Source organism: Octopus bimaculoides, chromosome 1 (assembly GCF_046866305.1).
Source record: "Octopus bimaculoides isolate indiv1 chromosome 1, ASM4686630v1, whole genome shotgun sequence".
Classification (NCBI taxonomy): Eukaryota; Metazoa; Mollusca; class Cephalopoda; order Octopoda; family Octopodidae; genus Octopus; species Octopus bimaculoides.
In genome coordinates, this window is record NC_142928.1 from 90,294,204 (window position 1) to 90,312,291 (window position 18,088).

General features: G+C 35.2%; 1 protein-coding gene across 2 annotated transcripts in view; it reads left to right on the forward strand.

The window, feature by feature from the left end:
• LOC106874239 (uncharacterized) overlaps positions 1-18,088 on the forward strand; it is a 46,111-nt gene that overhangs the window by 23,516 nt on the left and 4,507 nt on the right. Inside the window, exon 3 of one of the 2 annotated variants that reach the window (XR_016242236.1) lies at positions 13,988-14,135. The gene's annotated coding sequence lies outside the window, so the exon portion shown is untranslated. Of the gene's footprint in view, positions 1-13,987 lie in introns of both variants that reach the window. The other variant, XR_016242234.1, reaches the window with a different exon arrangement.

Sequence of the window (18,088 nt, forward strand, 5' to 3'; positions counted from 1 at the left end):
ATATATATCTTATCCATATTATTAACAGATAGATAGATATAGACATCTATATGTGTGCGGGTGTGTGTATAAATATATATATATATATGAAGGAAACTGGAATGCGATGATTACTTAATGCACTTTATATATACACTTTATATCCTTCCTGAACAATTTTGTTAACTTAGCACTCACCCTCTTCACCTTACCCTCTTTTTCTTTCGCTCTTCGCCTTTCTCTTCAACTAATCTCGTGAAAGCGTTACAGACGGGCTAAGTAACGGAGGGAAAATCTTAGTTAAAACCAATTACACATTTCAGTAACCATATTATAGATAATGTTATTGCACATAATTAAAGCGATATAATATTTGCGCAACAAGTTAATAAATGTCATGAGCAAATGGACAGAAAGAAAAGAAAGTTAATAAATAAAAATCTACCGATTATTTTTTAAATCTCTCTTACGAAAATATAAAAGGTAACGGTTATTACTTGGCAAATATCACTTCTAAAAGTCTTTAAAATTAAAAAAAATTATCATAAAAGTATTTATAGTTAATTAAACTCATATGAAGTCTCATTTTGTATGATATGGGAATAATAATTCAATATGGCTTTCGTGCCTCCAAATATGCAAATTTAAAATCTACAGAAAAATAAAAATTAATAATTGAAGAATTATAAATACCTTGCTTTTGTTTGGCAGGCTGTTTATCAAAAATAAAGACTTGTAGCACGTTGGCAGAAGACGAAGAAGAAGAAAAGTAGATGCCTCTTTTCAGTTATTTCGGTGAAATACTTTGTTCAAAAGGAGAATTCCTTGGATCGTGTATTGGCAAATCATGCTAGCAGAAGTAGAATGATTTGGTGTCATGTCTTCTAAGTAAATTACCCAAAGTGGAATGTCATAGTTTATGATCCTGGACAGTTCAAAAATACCACAACACTTTATAGGTAACAAAGTTTCAGATCTGACATACCATCCTTTGAGAGAGTGTAATCTTATGATGTATATGAGCTGAAATTAGAAACAAAATGCCTTCTACGTTCTTCTTATATGATTTATTCTTCAATTTGATCCTCTTCCTTATTGTTTTATCCCATATTACAAAGATCTGATGTCTTCCTGGCGCAACACTTTCAAGTCGTCGATGGGCAATTCTCTTTCCTGTTTCTCAACTAAATAATTTGTTCACTCTTTGTTCACGTAGAAACCCTTGGAATTTCTAATATGTACAAATTCCTCAAGGTCAGTCTTTGTTTCAACCATTCCAATGACCATTGAAAACAGCATAAGTTTGCAATGCTCTACAAAAACAGATGACGCACTTGAAAAAATGTACTCTCTACGACTTTGCACACAGTATCAGCGATGGGGAACAGATTTCTTTCTAAAATTCTTTTATTGACATACCAGAAGACGAATTTGCATTGAAACAAACGCTGAGAAAATGCTATGGTCATGTTTTTATAGCCTAGATTTACTTGCTGCTCCATGGTCAAAAGCAAAGTCCATTTACTAGGTGACAGGAAACAGACTTTGATAAAAACAAAGTATTTAAAATTTGATCAATAAGGTTGGGAAGGTATGATGGAGCATTATCCATAGCAAAGCAAACCTTCATTGAAAGACCCTTCGCTTTTAAGTAGCGTCTAACAATTCACGCATCACCGAACCACATGGTAAACAGATTCTTTGTAAACCAGGAATTCGAATTGGAAATCCATTGAGTACCTATCGTAGAAAGCGGTGAACAATGTAAAACATCCATCCACTGGATTAAAAAGTACTGGGTGGGTTAAGTGTAAAAAGATTTTTGTCTTATAGATTATAAACAATTCGATACCAAGAGAGAATAATATGAATAAAGGTATATAAACATTTTGATCATAAAAATATAGACAGATCTAATATTAAATTCAGCATTAACGCTTATTGTTTTAGTATTTTCCCTATACTCCTTAATAAAGGCCTGATTTTTGCTAAGACTTTCTCGTCTTTGGCTAGAGGTTAGATAGATATAATCCTTTTATCTAGGAAAATTATAATCGAATTTGAAGATAAAATATGGACCAGAAACGATACTCCTGATAATTGTGATATCGCCATGAGTTCAGGCGACTCGGCCCAGGTTACTGATTTAGTTGGAGCCTACCTCCTGCACTATCTTGACAGGTAGTTTGCTGCTTTGCGTGGTGGTGTTTACAGGGATCATACGTTGTTTGTTGTACCAATAATTACGCAACTATCTGCTAATGTAGATATATTCAATTCTTATTCACATTTTTACAATTCTGCTGTATCCAAGGAAGGATATACACAAGATATTATATTTGAAAACTCATATGTCCCGCATTATGACTACGTATTTCGTAGTCTGTGTGACTCACCCGAATAGCGTAACTCGCTGACTGACACTACTTACTGAGACTGTTCACTATTTATTAGTAGCAGACCAGCCCACTTCTCACGTGAGGGCGTCCGCCACAACACCTTCCCCTTTGAGATTGTTTTTCTACACAGAATTATTTTTCTCTTCTTAATTAGATCTTTTTGCTCCACACAGAATTATATATATTGTTTTCTGCAAAGTAAAATTCTTCAAATTGCCGCAGGTAGTACCAGACTACTTTGTTTACCAGTAGCGCTACTTAACACATAGCGACCTGACTTAAATCCTTCGCACGGACTCATAATATTTTTCACTGTGTGTAGTTCAATTTTGTGTCCCAATTTATCAGACATCTTTTCATCATAATCTTTTTCATATATTCACTGTGCGAAGTTCACTTCTGTGTTAGAGTTCCAATTTTGCCAGACATGTTCCTTCAGAATCTTTTTTTGATATATTTATTACTGTGTGTATTACTTTTCACTGTGAAGTTTAATTGTGTGTTAAAGTTCCAGCTTTATCTGACAATTTTTTCGTCACAATCCTGTTTTTTCTTCAACGTCTTTTTAATATATTTTTTTCGCTATGTGTATTTTACTTTTCACTGGGTGAAGTTCAATTCTGTGTTAGAGTTTCAGTTTTATCTGACATTTTTCCTTCAAAATCTGTATATATATATATATATTATTTTCACTGTGCGTATACAACTTTTCACTGTGTGAAGTTCAAATCCCACGTCGGGATTTTTAACATTTTTCTACTGTGTGAGCTCCGAATCCTCGTCGCCAATGATATGCACCGAATATGACAACGTATTTCGTCGTCTGTGTCACTGGACCGTACAGCGTATCTCGCTGACTGTTTTTCCTTTTTTCGACACGTAGGCTGTAACACAGTGGGGAAAGCACAAGGACAGACAAAACACCACAGTGGGGACAAGAAACACAGAACGAACGAATGAAGGAGGGATAATAACAATGAGGATGAATGGCTTGCCTGTTACCCACTCGCAGGCAGTATCATTTAAATGTTTTTGTTTAATGTTTCTAAATCAGTTCTTGTTTCGTCTTTTTCTACCTTTTAGCATCTGTTTTACAGTCATTTAAAATTGTTTAATATTTACTTACTTATTTTTATTTTTACTATTTTATGTACGGCAACAGGTCGTCGTACTCTACTACTGGCGGCAAGTCGTCGAACTCGACGTGCACACCCGTTGGGTCTATCTTCTTTCCGAACAGCTCTCGTAGTTTTTCACATCTCTCGTCGTTAATAACAATTGCTTTGGTGCTTTCTGGATAGTATTCCGTCGTTATTACTGTTTTCATTTTTGTGATTTTCTTGTCTATCTCTGTACTTTTCGCATATGTTACCATATGCCATTTATGTTTTGGCTCTTTTTTATTTGTTTGTTTCTGTACTCCTACTTGTTTTTCCGCGTTAGCTTCCTTTGATGTTGTTGGTATCTCATGTTGTGCTTCTTGTTTACTCTCCTTTCTTTTTCATTAGTGGACTCTTTGGCGGTGAATCCACGTCTTCTTTCCTTTTCTTCTTCCTATCCAACACCATATACTCCTCCTCCACATTCTCTGGACACTTCTCACATACTGGGTCTGTCGCTTCGGCATTTTGCTCCTGCTCGTCAACCTGATGCTGTCGTTCCTTTTCACCTTTATCGTCGTTCTGGGGACACCTTGCTCTCATGTGTCCCGTTACGCCACACTGGTAACAGGTTGGAGGTCTTCCCTCCTCCACCACTCTTCTCAATTTCACATCCTCTGGTAGTATTACCTCCTCCGCTATCTTATGCAAGTCTTGTAAACTAACTTGGATGGCCACTTCGAGGCTGTAGCCCCAGCAGTTTACTTCTTTCGTCTTCGTCACTTTCAACACCTTCACGTCCTCCTCCATATTATACAGGATGGCTGCCACCAGCCACACCTCCTCAATCTCCAGGGGTACTCTGCCAATCCTTACCCTGGCCACTCGTTTGCCACAGTAAGTTGGCTGAGGTACCCACTCTGGCGTCCTTAGCGCCACAGTAGAGTGGTTTATCACTTTGTGTTCATTAGCGAACCGTGCCTCCACTGTGCCGTATTTCCTTCCTCTCGTGTAAAATGTTGTGAGTCTTGTTAACTCCTTTAAGCATTCCGCTATAGCCTCTATCGTGGCTATTTCTATTTTTTCGATGTCGTGGACAGCGTTCTATACACCACTGTCCGCCTCATCACGCTTGCTGTTAAATTTTCTGGCGGTGTCAACCTCAAACTGGTTCCATCTTTGTCTATGAGTCTGTTGAACCCCTTCAACTTCCTCTGCTCCATCTTTATCTCTCGTACCTGCAACATGTCAGAGGGCTGTTAAGGGCAATTTTCTCAACAGTAAAAACACACGGAAGGATGACGTCATCTGGTATAATTCCCCTTTCATTTACGCAATAACCCCTAATCTATATAGAAAATTTCTGTATAGAGAATTTTCCCCCATCACATAAATACAACAGGTTATTCTCCCATAGTAAAATTAGTCTTCTGTTCTACTCTGCCTAATTTGGTTACGATAATAGTTGGACTAAATATGAAAAATATAACACTGGCCAGTAGTGATGATGATGATGATGATGATGATGATGATGATGATGATGATGATGATGATGATGATGATGATGATGATGATGATGATGATGATGATGATAATAATAATAATAATAATAATAATAATAATAATAATAATAATAATAATAATAATAATAATAATAATAATAATAATAATAATAATAATAATACTGGGCTAAACTAAATGCAAAAGAAATAGACAGAGAAACATCCCAGCAATGGCTGAGAAGCTCAGGACTCAAAGCAGAGACTGAAGGATTTTTAATTGCTGCACAAGACCAAAGTCTCCCCACCAGAAATTACCAAAAACATATAATGAAAAGAAACATAACAAGTAACTGTAGAATATGTGGAGATGGACAAGAAACAATAAATCATATTATCTCTGGCTGCCCAGTCCTGGCTAAGAAGGAATATATTCACAGACACGACAGAGCTGGGACCTATATACACTGGAAGCTATGCCAACACTATGGAATAACAACAGAAAAAAGATGGTATAAACACACGCCAGAAAAGGTCACAGAAAACGAGAAAGCAACAATACTCTGGGATATGCCAATACACACAGATAGAGAAATTAAGGCAAATAGATCAGATATAGTTGTCAAAGATCATGAAAAAAAATGCTTTCTAATTGATGTATCAATACCGGCAGATGACAACGTTTCTCTAAAACAAATGGAAAAACTTTCAAAATACAAAGATCTGGAAATAGAGGTAACTCGAATGTGGAATTTAAAAAGAGAAACAATTCCTATCATAGTAGGTGCCTTAGGTATAATAAAAAAAAAATCAGACAAATACATAACAAAAACACCAGGACTTACAAATATATATAACATACAGAAAATTGCACTACTGGGCACTGCACACATCCTACGCAAAACACTTTCAATACAGTAATCATAAGAACACCACAGCAAACCACAGCACATACCCAAGGCGCACAGAGCTGCGCTCGGTAGTGAAGTGAAAGCACGTTATAAAATTAAAACTAGTGAACAATAATAATAATAATAATAATAATAAATGCCCTGGTGCACTACCAGACAGTGGCTCTCATGGCTTCTGATCTTAATTGATTGGAAGAAGTGTTATCATGTACATTGTTTGTCTTGGTATAAAAGATGGGCTACAGCAAATATTCTGCTCAATACCACAGATTTGCTTTCAGTTGTTTGACCTTAAACCGTTGAGCATATCCCTTGGTAGCTGACGATATGTGCATCTCTGATCATGAGCAGAAGTAGTGGAGGAGCATCATAGCCATGTGTTGAGAGGAATTCTCTGGGGTTTGAATAATTCACCTTTGGAAGCATGCGTGTTTTGCTCAACATCCTTAAACAAACCTTATTCAGGGGCCTTTTGAGCGGGATGGACTACTCGACCTGAAGAAAATTCTAACTGGGCCCCACCTGCGAAGTCCTGCGCTGTTTATCCTGATATGAGATCACCATGCAGCGGAAAATGACCTGAATATAAGACAAGAAGGAAGAACCAGACGTTGAGTTCAAATAAATCCTATAAATAAATCCTATAAATATTACCAAAATGAAGTAGATTGACAAGTTTATTTTTGAACCTGTGGAAGACACACGAGCTGTTGAAATTTGATAACGGTCGCACCCTTCTTTATTGCTTCTTTACTTTCTGGAGGAGTAACATCAATACTATAAATAATAATAATAATAATAATAATAATAATAATAATAATAATAATAATAATAATAATAATAATAATAATAATAATAAGGAAGACACCGGGGAAGTTGAAGACACCGGGGAAGTTGGAAGACACCGGGGAAGTTTAACATGTGAGTACGATAAATCACTGCTCCGAAACTTATCCAAAAAACATCGGAAATAAAGACATCGCATGGAGCCAAAAAATAGCTGACAAAGGGTTGGACTATACCCGAGTAAGTAATACTTATTGAAATTTATTTCTATTTTTCCAAATATAATGATGTATTTTAACTTGATACCTCCACTACCCGAACAGCGATCGTAAACACACGTGTTACATCAAAATTCAGACCATCTCCAAACCCAAACACCATGTACAAAAAATAGCTGACAAAGGGTTGGACTATATCCGAGTAAGTAATACTCATTGAAATTTATCTCTATTTTTCCAAATATAATGATGTATTTTAACTTGATACCTCCACTACCCGCACAGCGATCGTAAACACACGTGTTACATCAAAATCATACCATCTTCGAACCCCAAAACACCATGTACAAAAAAATTACAAACAGATTAAATAATACCGGTATTATTTCACCCAAGAATAACAACCGAAAAGTACGCACTGTAAGCTTGTTACGAAAAAAGTACGAAAATATGAACGTGCAAAACAATCTAACCACAGAAATAAACGAACCGGTACCCTACGAAAACGATGACCGTCAAAATAAAGGGCCGGACGTTGTTCCTCATGTCCCGCAAACAAAACCAAAACGGCATAAATGGACACGTGAGGAACACATTTCGATCCTACACGCCTATTTCACAGCAGTGCTCTACCCAAAAAACGAAAACGCAACAACACATACATATAAAATATGGAAGAAAAATAACAAATACATAACAAAAACACCAGGACTTACAAATATATATAACATACAGAAAATTGCACTACTGGGTACTGCACACATTCTACGCAAAACACTTTCAATACAGTAAACATAAGAGCACCATAGCAAACCACAGCACATACCCAAGGCGCACAGAGCTGCGCTCGGTAGTGAAGTGAAAGCACGTTATAAAAATAAAACTATTGAACAATAATAATAATAATAATAATAATAGTCAAGATGAAGAGTGTGATTTTAGATGTTTTATTTTTTGAACAATATTTCGACAGAACGTCTGTCTTTCTCAAGTTCAAACCAAAAGGTGATTGAAAATTCAAAATTTCAGAAAACAAACGTAAACTATGAACGTGAGTAACCAGCGTCCATACGTTGATAGAGTTATTTTGCAAGCCAACGTCATCTCACATATATCTCCACCGCCGCTCCGATCATCCACATCATCTTATTCGGTCAAATCCGAAATCCCAATTTTTGAGGATAAAACGGATTTGCACTGACATAGGGGATTACTGGAAACATGCAAATGCTTTTGTATGTCATTATGTCAAACGAGGTTACAGTGAATCACGTTTAAAGGAAATAGCAAGTGAAATAGCTAAGATTAGCAAAGGTAGTCAAACCTACACGCCTAATCTTAGCAAACAAAATACAACAGATTACAGAATTCCTTTAGTGATTAACTGGCACCGACGTTTCGCTGGCATTTCAAAAGTGTTGCATGAAAGTTACCAACATGTGGCGAAAAAATATCCCAGTTTCAAACAAACATTTCCTCAGCCGCCCATTGTAGCCTTTCGACGGAATAAGAACATAAAAGATTTATTGACCTCTATATCTGACTCCAAGAAAACGAACCTTGGAGTATCTACACGCTGTACCTTAAAGAACAGCCGCAAGAGAGGTAAGCCCTGTTCATTGTGCAACAACATGAGTGAAGTGAATACCATCAAAAATCATAATAGAAATGTTATGATTTATACAGAAGGGGGAACCTGCAAAGATTCCCATTTAGTGTACGGTGCAGAATGCACGAAACATAACTTGATTTATGTTGGTTGTACAACGGAACAATTAAACAAAAGGTTTAATGGGCACAGATTCGACGTCAGGCACAAGAATAGCAGTTCAACAGAACTTGCTGAACATTTCGTTTCAAGCGGCTGCAATTTTGAAGAAGATTTGAAAGTGCACATTCTCAAAAAATATCCTGAATGTACCCCACTTTCACTTTTCAGAATGTATGAGGAGAAATATGTTTGCGGGTTATTGACATCACGCCCTGGAGGAATGAATAAGATGACAGGAGAATATCATCAAATTTATACAAAACTGTTTGATTGAATATTCTTCTTTCTCTCTTTTTCTTTTCTTTTTCTGTCGTCTTCCTTTTTCTTTCTTTCTTTCTGCTTATTAAAAAACTGACAAAAGCTGATGATGTCATTCTATCAACGTATGGACGCTGGTTACTCACGTTCATAGTTTGCGTTTGGTTTCTGAAATTTTGAATTTTCAATCACCTTTTGGTTTGAACTTGAGAAAGACAGACGTTCTGTCGAAATATTGTTCAAAAAATAAAACATCTAAAATCGCACTCTTCGTCTTGACTATTTACCTTCGTGAAGAGTTACGTCAATCCTTTTTTTAAATATAATAATAATAATAATAATAATAATAATAATAACAATGATTATTATTATTATCATTATTATTATTATTATTATTATTATTATTATTATTATTGTTGTTGTTGTTGTTGTTGTTGTTGCTGTTGTTGTTGTTGTTATTATTATTTTTATCATCATCATTATTATTCAGTTGTCTTGTCTTTAATACGGGCTGTCACTGCACTAGATATGTGCGATGCCTACTAGTGCTATTTTCTGTATGCTGTATATACTTGTTAGTCCTGGTGATTTTGTTATGTATTTCTCTGAATGTTTTTTTTTTTAATCATACCTACTATAATAGGAATTGTTGATGTTTTTAGGCTCTAAATTTGAGTTATCTCTATTTCCAAATATTTGTATTTTGAAAGTTTTTCCGTTTCTTTTAGAGAAAACTTATCATCTGTTGGTATTGAATATCGATTAGAAAGCATTTTTTTCCGTGATGATCACTGACAACTATATCGGACCTATTAAAGTTGATTTCTCTGTGTACATTGGCATATTCCAAAGTATAGTTGCTTTGTCATTGTCTGTGACTTTTTCTGATGTTTGACGATACCATCTTTTTTCATATTCATATTCCATAGTGCTGGCATAGCTTTCAGCTTATATAGGTTCGAACTCTGTCGTGTCTCTGAACATATTCTTTCTTAGCCATGACTTGGAGGCCAGAGACAATATGATTTATTCCAACGGGGGTGGTAAAGACACTTTTAAACTGATCATCCTGTACCTCATTGATCCTGGTTAGGTTATCAATGAGAGAGCCATCCTTCTGGAAGAGGCTCCCATTTTGCAGAGGCTCTTTCTTTTGAATAATGAAAGAAGGCCTTTAGGTCTGATTTGATGTTTTTTTAAAAACTTAAGCCTCTTTGTCTGCTCTCTTCTTCACATAGGATTGTTGCTGGTTTTTTCAATCGCCATCAGTGTTATTTATAGTCGGAACCTTTCACTACTTTTGGGATGTTGGTTGAAGTGATTTGAAACATTCGTCCGTCTCTCTCTTATAAAGATCTTCCTCTACTTGGGAATCTTATTCCTTTTTGTGTTGGCCTTGTGCTCTGGGACATATTTCTGGCATATGGTTTGCATAATAGACATAAAACATTCTAGTTTCATGGCAATGTCTGGTGTGGACAGACATTCCGGCCAGTCTTGTCTGAAGATCGATTTTTGGATCGATTTCCAGTCTGCTTTGTGGAAGTTCAGATTGGAGAGATTTTGGGCGCTTCCTTTAGGCTGTGTGTCTCTGGCTACTTTGGGTCCAGACACAGATAGCTCTATTATGCTGTGATCCGAAACTAATATCGGCGTCACTTTCACATTATGAACGATGTCCATATTGTTTATGTAGCTGATTTCCCGTATTTTATTTGCCCTGGTTTGTTGGAGCGCAATTTTCTCGATGAATAGGGCATTGGTGAGGTTGAGCAGGGATTCCGCCTGTGATGGTTTGCAATGAGTCATTCCTGAGGGCATGAGACCTTCGGGTCATTTGACACTGGGGAAGTTGAAATCACCCATAAGAAACACACTAACGTGATGTTCCAGTTTGATGAGGGGTTCTTTTATTCTTATGAAGCAATCTTCAAACTTGCTTGTGTGGTTTGGTGCATCCGGTGGGCGATATGTAAGTTTGGATAGGTTGTCTTCTACTATAGCCTCGGACCGACCATAGCCTTGTGAGTGGATTTGGTAGATAGGTTAAAGCTACATGGGAAAATTCGGAACAATAGCTCGATGCACCAAAAACCGAGGGAGCATTTTTTAGACATGGTGGCCGGAAACGAAGACACTCGATGATATAGGCAAAATGTGAGAATCCATTGCTCTGTCAATCCAACAAATTAAAATTCCGCCCAAAGGACTAAAATTCAACCCAACACCACAGATTTCAAAGAAAAGTGAAATACAGAACGATGACCAAAACTTTTGTAGAAAAGTACGAGTTACAGAAGAAGTATTTCTCAAGAAATCAATGATCACTGAATACTTCGTAATTTGAAGCCAATTTCTTCCATAATGTTCAATCACATCCGAAATTTAAAGCAAATATAAGCCGAGAAGAATGAGAAATCATTAATAATCTCAACGATGCTCAAATTATTGTTCTCAAAGAAGTTGATACAGAGTGCTACAGTCATCATGGACTCAGTGCCATCCATAAGCACTACTCTAACTCTCCTTCGTGACAATACCTATTATGAAAACATTATCAATTACCAACAACCGAACATAATGAAAAAACTCACTGCCCTCATCCAAAAGCTCCAAAAAGATTTAATGGAAAAGGAAAGGGTCTCCTTAGCAAGATTTAACTGCAAAAGCAGCAACTTTTGCAAACTTTCAAACATCTACAAGAGTGAATCCATAAATGAGGCCTGTAGCAGATCAACCACTTTGGTTATTAATATTCTACATCTCGGAGATTTATATATATTTTTATTTCTCATGTTTATGTTTATTCCTTGAATGATTTTAGGTATTTTCTTAGGGATTTAACATGAAGAGTGACTGATTTTGGGAGTAAAATCATTTCCCCGTTCTAATAAACTTGGATAGAATTTGCTTATGATTTTATATAGTCCTATTTCAGCCATGAAACGCTCGTAGTCTATGTACTAGCTTTGACTTTTATACATATATACTTTCATACTTTATATTTTTGTATTAATTTTTACTGTCCAGTTTATAATTTTGATTTTTAAATTAATATTTTTATGATGAATGTTTCTTTATATGATATATTTATATGATATATTATTTAAATTCAAAATTTTAGATTAAAATCTTAGATAAATATTAGTATGGTATATGCCTCACAGCATGGATTTGGACGGGTTCTGAGTTGACTGAGTCGCAGAGCCGTGGTTCGTCTCTAAATTAGTTTTATATATATATATATATATATATATATATATATATATATATATATATATTAACAAACAGTGAGAAAGAGAGAGAGTATTGTATTACAAGCTGAAACTTCACAAGTCGTTACTCTGAGAGTTTTGTATCACATATTCAATAAGTAAGTAAAGAATAACTGGGTGTTACGAGATGTGAAATAATGGTTCACGAAAAATAAAAACAGCTTTATAATATATGACTCAAATTTTTTATTGAATTATTTTTTCTTTGTATTTATACTTATGTGATTTATTATATGTACATAAGATTGCGTTTATGTATTTATTGAATAAGTGTGCGAAAACAGACGTATATAAATGTTAGTGTACGAATAAATATACATTTTTAGATACATACAGTGATATATGAACATATGCATATATATATATATATATATATATATATATATATATATATATATATATATATATATATATATATAGGCTATGAGCGAATGTGGTGTCAGTTAGACCCAGAGGTAAACTAACTATTGCTTAACCATCCCCTCACACCATCTCCGATGAAGGGATATAGTAAATATCCTGGAAACAGCTGTAAGACCTTCTATTTATAAATGTTCTATATTATACACAGCCTTGGTTCTTTATCTCATTACGAAATCCTTATATATATTGTTGTATTGATGATGGTCATGCTGCCAGTTTAGCCAATAAAAACACACGCACTATATATTTGGTGTTAATTTGCTTTCTTTTGCATTAATCCTATTTCGGCCAGAGTTCTTTCGTCACACTTCTGTGACCTCATCAGTAGCCCTTTCCTTTCTTCTTTCTTATTTGTGTGTCTTTCCTTACTAACGAGCATCCATTTTGTATTTTGTATTCCTATTGTATGTGACTTTATTTGCGCATGCGTATCCCCAATGTGTGTCTATGTTTAGTAAGTGCGTGTGTGTGTATGGAGAATTCCTGTATTATCTGCATCTCCTGTTTATACACGTTCGTTTAATTTGTTATTATTTATTTGTTCATGTGTTTGTACCTACTTATTATTATGTTTTTTCTATTCTTTCTTTTTTTCTGTTTATATTTAATTTAATTTTGTTAACGTATATAGTTATTGTATTCCATTTGTTTATCTGTGTATTGTATTATATTTCATTATATTTCATTCATATTGTTATCAGTTTATGAGGATTTTATTCTGTCGTATGTTGTGGTTTGTTGGGGTTGTATGCTAATGTTCCATTCCACTTTCCTATTCAGGCTAGGTTTATCTTCTATTATGTGTGTAGCTTCTGTAATTTGTCTAAACGTTGCATCTGTTCTATGTGCGGACAAGATTTTAACTTCTATGTTGTTGAGTGAGCCCCCGTGTTCCTACTAAAAAAAAAAAAAAATTAATATTGAAAATAAAATAAAATAAAATTGAATACAAACAAAAAGAGAAAGGATAGAAAAAATAATAATAAGTAGGTATAAATACATGAACAAATAAATAATAACAAATTAAACGAACTTCATATGCAGATCCTTATATAATGTATATATTTGAAATTTACAAAGAAAAATAGACGAAGACAGTTGTATAAAAAAAACAAGCAGGTGTATTAATTTGGCGCTCGGGAAAGTGAGAAAGTCTTTAACGTTTCGAGCCCACGCTCTTCAACAGAAAGGAACACGAGGAAATAAACAGAGAGAATTTTTTTAAAAATACTACATATAATATATATATATTAAAAACAATAATATTAGGTCGTCAAGTATAAAATTTATAAAAAGCAAAATGTTTGCTTTTGTTTTATATTCATCAAAGTATGCACCCATATTGTCAATACATTTTTGCCATTTCAGGTGTAGCCGGAACTGTAAGAGCCCGGCAATCTAGAGTCAATAAAATCTTGGAAGGCCTGTTTTACAGCATCGTCGGAATTGAAATTGTTTCCTATCAAATAGTTATCCACATTCTGGAAGAAGTGGTAGTCAGTAGAAGCATGATCAGGTGAGTATGATAGATGATGGAGAACTTCTAACTCCAGCTCCTGTAGTTTCACCAGTGTCATTTTTGCGATGTGTGGTTTGACGTTGTCTTGCAATAAAATAGGAGTGGATCTATTGATTAATATAAGCTGGGGTTTTTTTTTTTGTAAGTTTCTGCAACATTTGGTCCAGTTGGCCGCAGTATACTTCGCCGTGATTGATGAGCCAGGTTTAATGAAATCATAATAGATCACACCTGCGCCAGACCACCAAACACACACCATCAGCTTCTTTTGATGAAATTTGCATTTTGGACTGTTTTGGTGGCTTGTTTTTGTCCAACCATTCTGCTGAACTTTTACGGTTGTTGTGTTGCATCCATTTCTCATCACATGTTACAATTCAATTCAAAAATGATTACGTTTTGTGACGAGAAAGTAGCATAATGCAGGCTTCCAAACGTTGCTGCTTCTGATTTTCATTGAGTTCATGTGGAACCCACTTATCCAACTCTTTCACTTTACCGATTTGAACTAGGTGAGTCAATATTGTTTGCTTGCTAACACCAAACAACAACACTAATTCACGGGCTCTTTGAGATGGAACTGACTCGACAATGGTTTTCATCATTATCAATCTTTGTTTCTGATCGACCGCGATGCTCATTTGTGAGGTCAAAGTTACCAGAACGAAATTTTGCAGACCATTTTGATACTGCCTGTCGTATAATAACATTTGAATGAAATTCTCCATTAATATTCCGAGCTGTCTGTGATACTCCATTTCGAAGAAAGAACTCATATTTCAAAACTGATTGAATTTCCGACTTATCTGTCTCTAAATATAAATAACAAAAAATGATTTATAAATACTCTATAGAGTGCAAAATGAATTAGAATAAAGAAATAGATGTGTCAGCTTTTTAACAAAAAGAAAAGATTGTCAAAATATATTAATGACGCAAAATAAGCAGTTGTCAAAGTTTATCATATACCTTACTACAAATTTCATACTTGACGACTTAATATATAGGCGCAGGAGTGGATGTGTCGTAAGTATCTTACTTCCCAACAACATGGTTCTGGGTTGAGTCCCACGGCGTTGCACTTTGGGTAAGTGTCTTCTACTACAGCCTCGGCCGACCAAATCCTTGTGTACGGATTTGGCAGACGGACATTGAAAGAAGCCCGTCGTAGATATATATCTTTCAAATTTTCCAGTACTACAACATATTTGTCTTTCTCCCTCTATTTCACTCATTCACTTAATTTAAACCTTTGGCATCACGTTTACAACCCCCTTCCTTTGTATCTCTATATAAACAAGCGTTCTTGTTCCTAATGCCCATGGAATAATATCATTGATCCCTTTATATCTCTATGTAAACAAACGTTCTAACGTTCACTGACCATGTAACATCTTAGCTCGTAATTTACCTCATCATTTCGTATTTGTCTTGCTTTTATATGTTTCTTTATGAATTCCCTGAAGAAGAATATATGAGGAATCCCAGCAGCTCTTACTTCTTTGTGCAAGTGCTCTCATATATTTCGAAATATGTGTAGGAATTAAAGGAACTTTTATTTATATGCGCTTTGCTCCATTTAATATTTTTATTCATATCTTCTCAAAATGTATCACTTTAACTTGGTATCTCTATCTGTAAAACGGCTGTAATATCTTGGTTTCTAGTGTAATTTTGCTACCTCTGGTAACCATTAACATATTTACATTATCAAAGGTTTTTTTTTAAACTGAGATAATATTAATAAACTAATATATATATATATATATATATATATATATATATATATATATATATATATATATATATATATATATATAATTTTCTTGTCTACGTTTTGTTTGCAATGTCCTGTACCCAGATATGCACCTATATATACAGGTAGACGTAGGTATGCACATACCCGTACGTATATATGCATATACTCATTTATTATTTGTTATATATATATATATATAGATAGATAGATAGATAGATAGAGAGAGAGAGAGATATGTGTGCGTGTGTGTGTGTATAAACATATGCAAAAAATAATACATAAAAAAGACATCCATACTTGCTTAAAATAGATATACGAATCTATGACCGTGAGTCCGCTGCCCTAACCACTGGGCCATTGCGCCTCCACTGCCAGTATGGTATATAACAAATATAAAGAATATAGAAAAAAACAAAACACTACGAAAACAAATAATGCGAAGCAGATATTGAGCACATATTTCCCTAAATATGGATACAAAAAAAAGAAGCTGTTACTAAATCGATAGATTTAAATATCATCAAATCTATACGATACATTTAATAGTATGTTATAAACGATTTCAATGTTATAAACGATTTCTTAGGTTTGTTTTCCCAGCTTTACTTTTTCTGGTTTTCCTTTTCTTTGCATTTTATCAACAAACCCGATTCTAACAGTATATGTGACCCTACTGAAGTTATCGACAGGACATTAGCAACGACAATCTCACAGGGTGGGTATATATGTGTAGAAAGATGTTTTTGCACTTTCACACGATGTCTTAGTGTGTATACACACATACATAGAGATACACACATACATAGAAATACACACACACACACACCATACCACACAAACATATATATATGTGCTACATATATATATATATATATATATATATATGTACTACATATATATATATATATATATATATATATATATATATATATATATATATATGTGTGTGTGTGTAGTGAAACTACCTCCCGCCATTAGATACAAACTACTATCGCCATTACATACAATCTTCTCATTTAAATATAAATAAATGCGAGCGTAGTAGAGAACCCATTCCTTGTCCATCACGTGACTGATCATTATTCGAATCGGCAACTTCTTCGAACCGTTCCCGCCAGAACGCAAACTGACCAATCACGGCCCCTGATAAGGTCACGTGATGGAGTAAAATTCTGAAGGCATTTGGAGCACTCTTAACGCTATATATAGATCAACTCATACCCAATAATTTGTCTCGGTCCAGTTTCTCTTTGAGAACCGTTCCGTGTACCACACGACAGCAGCAGCAGTCAGCGACCACTTCAGCAGCTTCGTTCAGCCACGATGACCTCCGCCGTCGCCACATCAGCAACAAGAGTCTACTACTACTATCCAGCATCATCGTCATGACCAATACGATTCTACGATTACTACCAAGCAGCCTCAATCGCCACCAGCGTCTACACGACATTATATGTACACCAAACTACCGCGGCCCATCTCTCTCTTCGATTCTGTTAGGTGACTTAGCTTCACCACAGTAAACAAACAGACAAGAGAACCACAGCCAGCGACGAACATCTGTATAACAAGAATCACGGCTAGGCATCGATGCCTCGACATCACAACTAGTGATCAGCTCTGCCAAACTCAGCCTCCCTCACTTTCACATACAGAACTTTTCTTATTGTGTACCCAAGATCTGGTATAATTGCTCACGTGTCATTGACTCTTTCTCTGCTGTAATATTTCACATACACACATGTATCACTCACATACACACTTTTCTTTGTATGACGGCCTGTCTTTGATTATGTTCTTATATGTCGCATTCACACTCTCACACAGACATACATCTTTAACGCTACAATAAATATATCTGTTATTCATCTAATACGGTTGTGGTCTTTCATTACTGGTCATCTATGTTATCGTCGCATAACATATCATTGTCTATCATCCATTGATATATATATTGTGAGTTCGGCCGTGTGACTCGTTTAAATAAAAGGAGTCCTCTGTTTTTCTATTCGTCACCATTTCTCCTTTTATGAGTTCGCACGGTCGACCCTTACAAATGGTGACCAGCCAACGCGAGCCTGTTCGCACAGTTTCCCTTACAATTGGTGACCCCGACGTTGATTCGTCCATACAGTCCTTTTGATCTGTACAGCCCAACTTGAAAAGTTCACATAACTTTCCAAAAATGGTG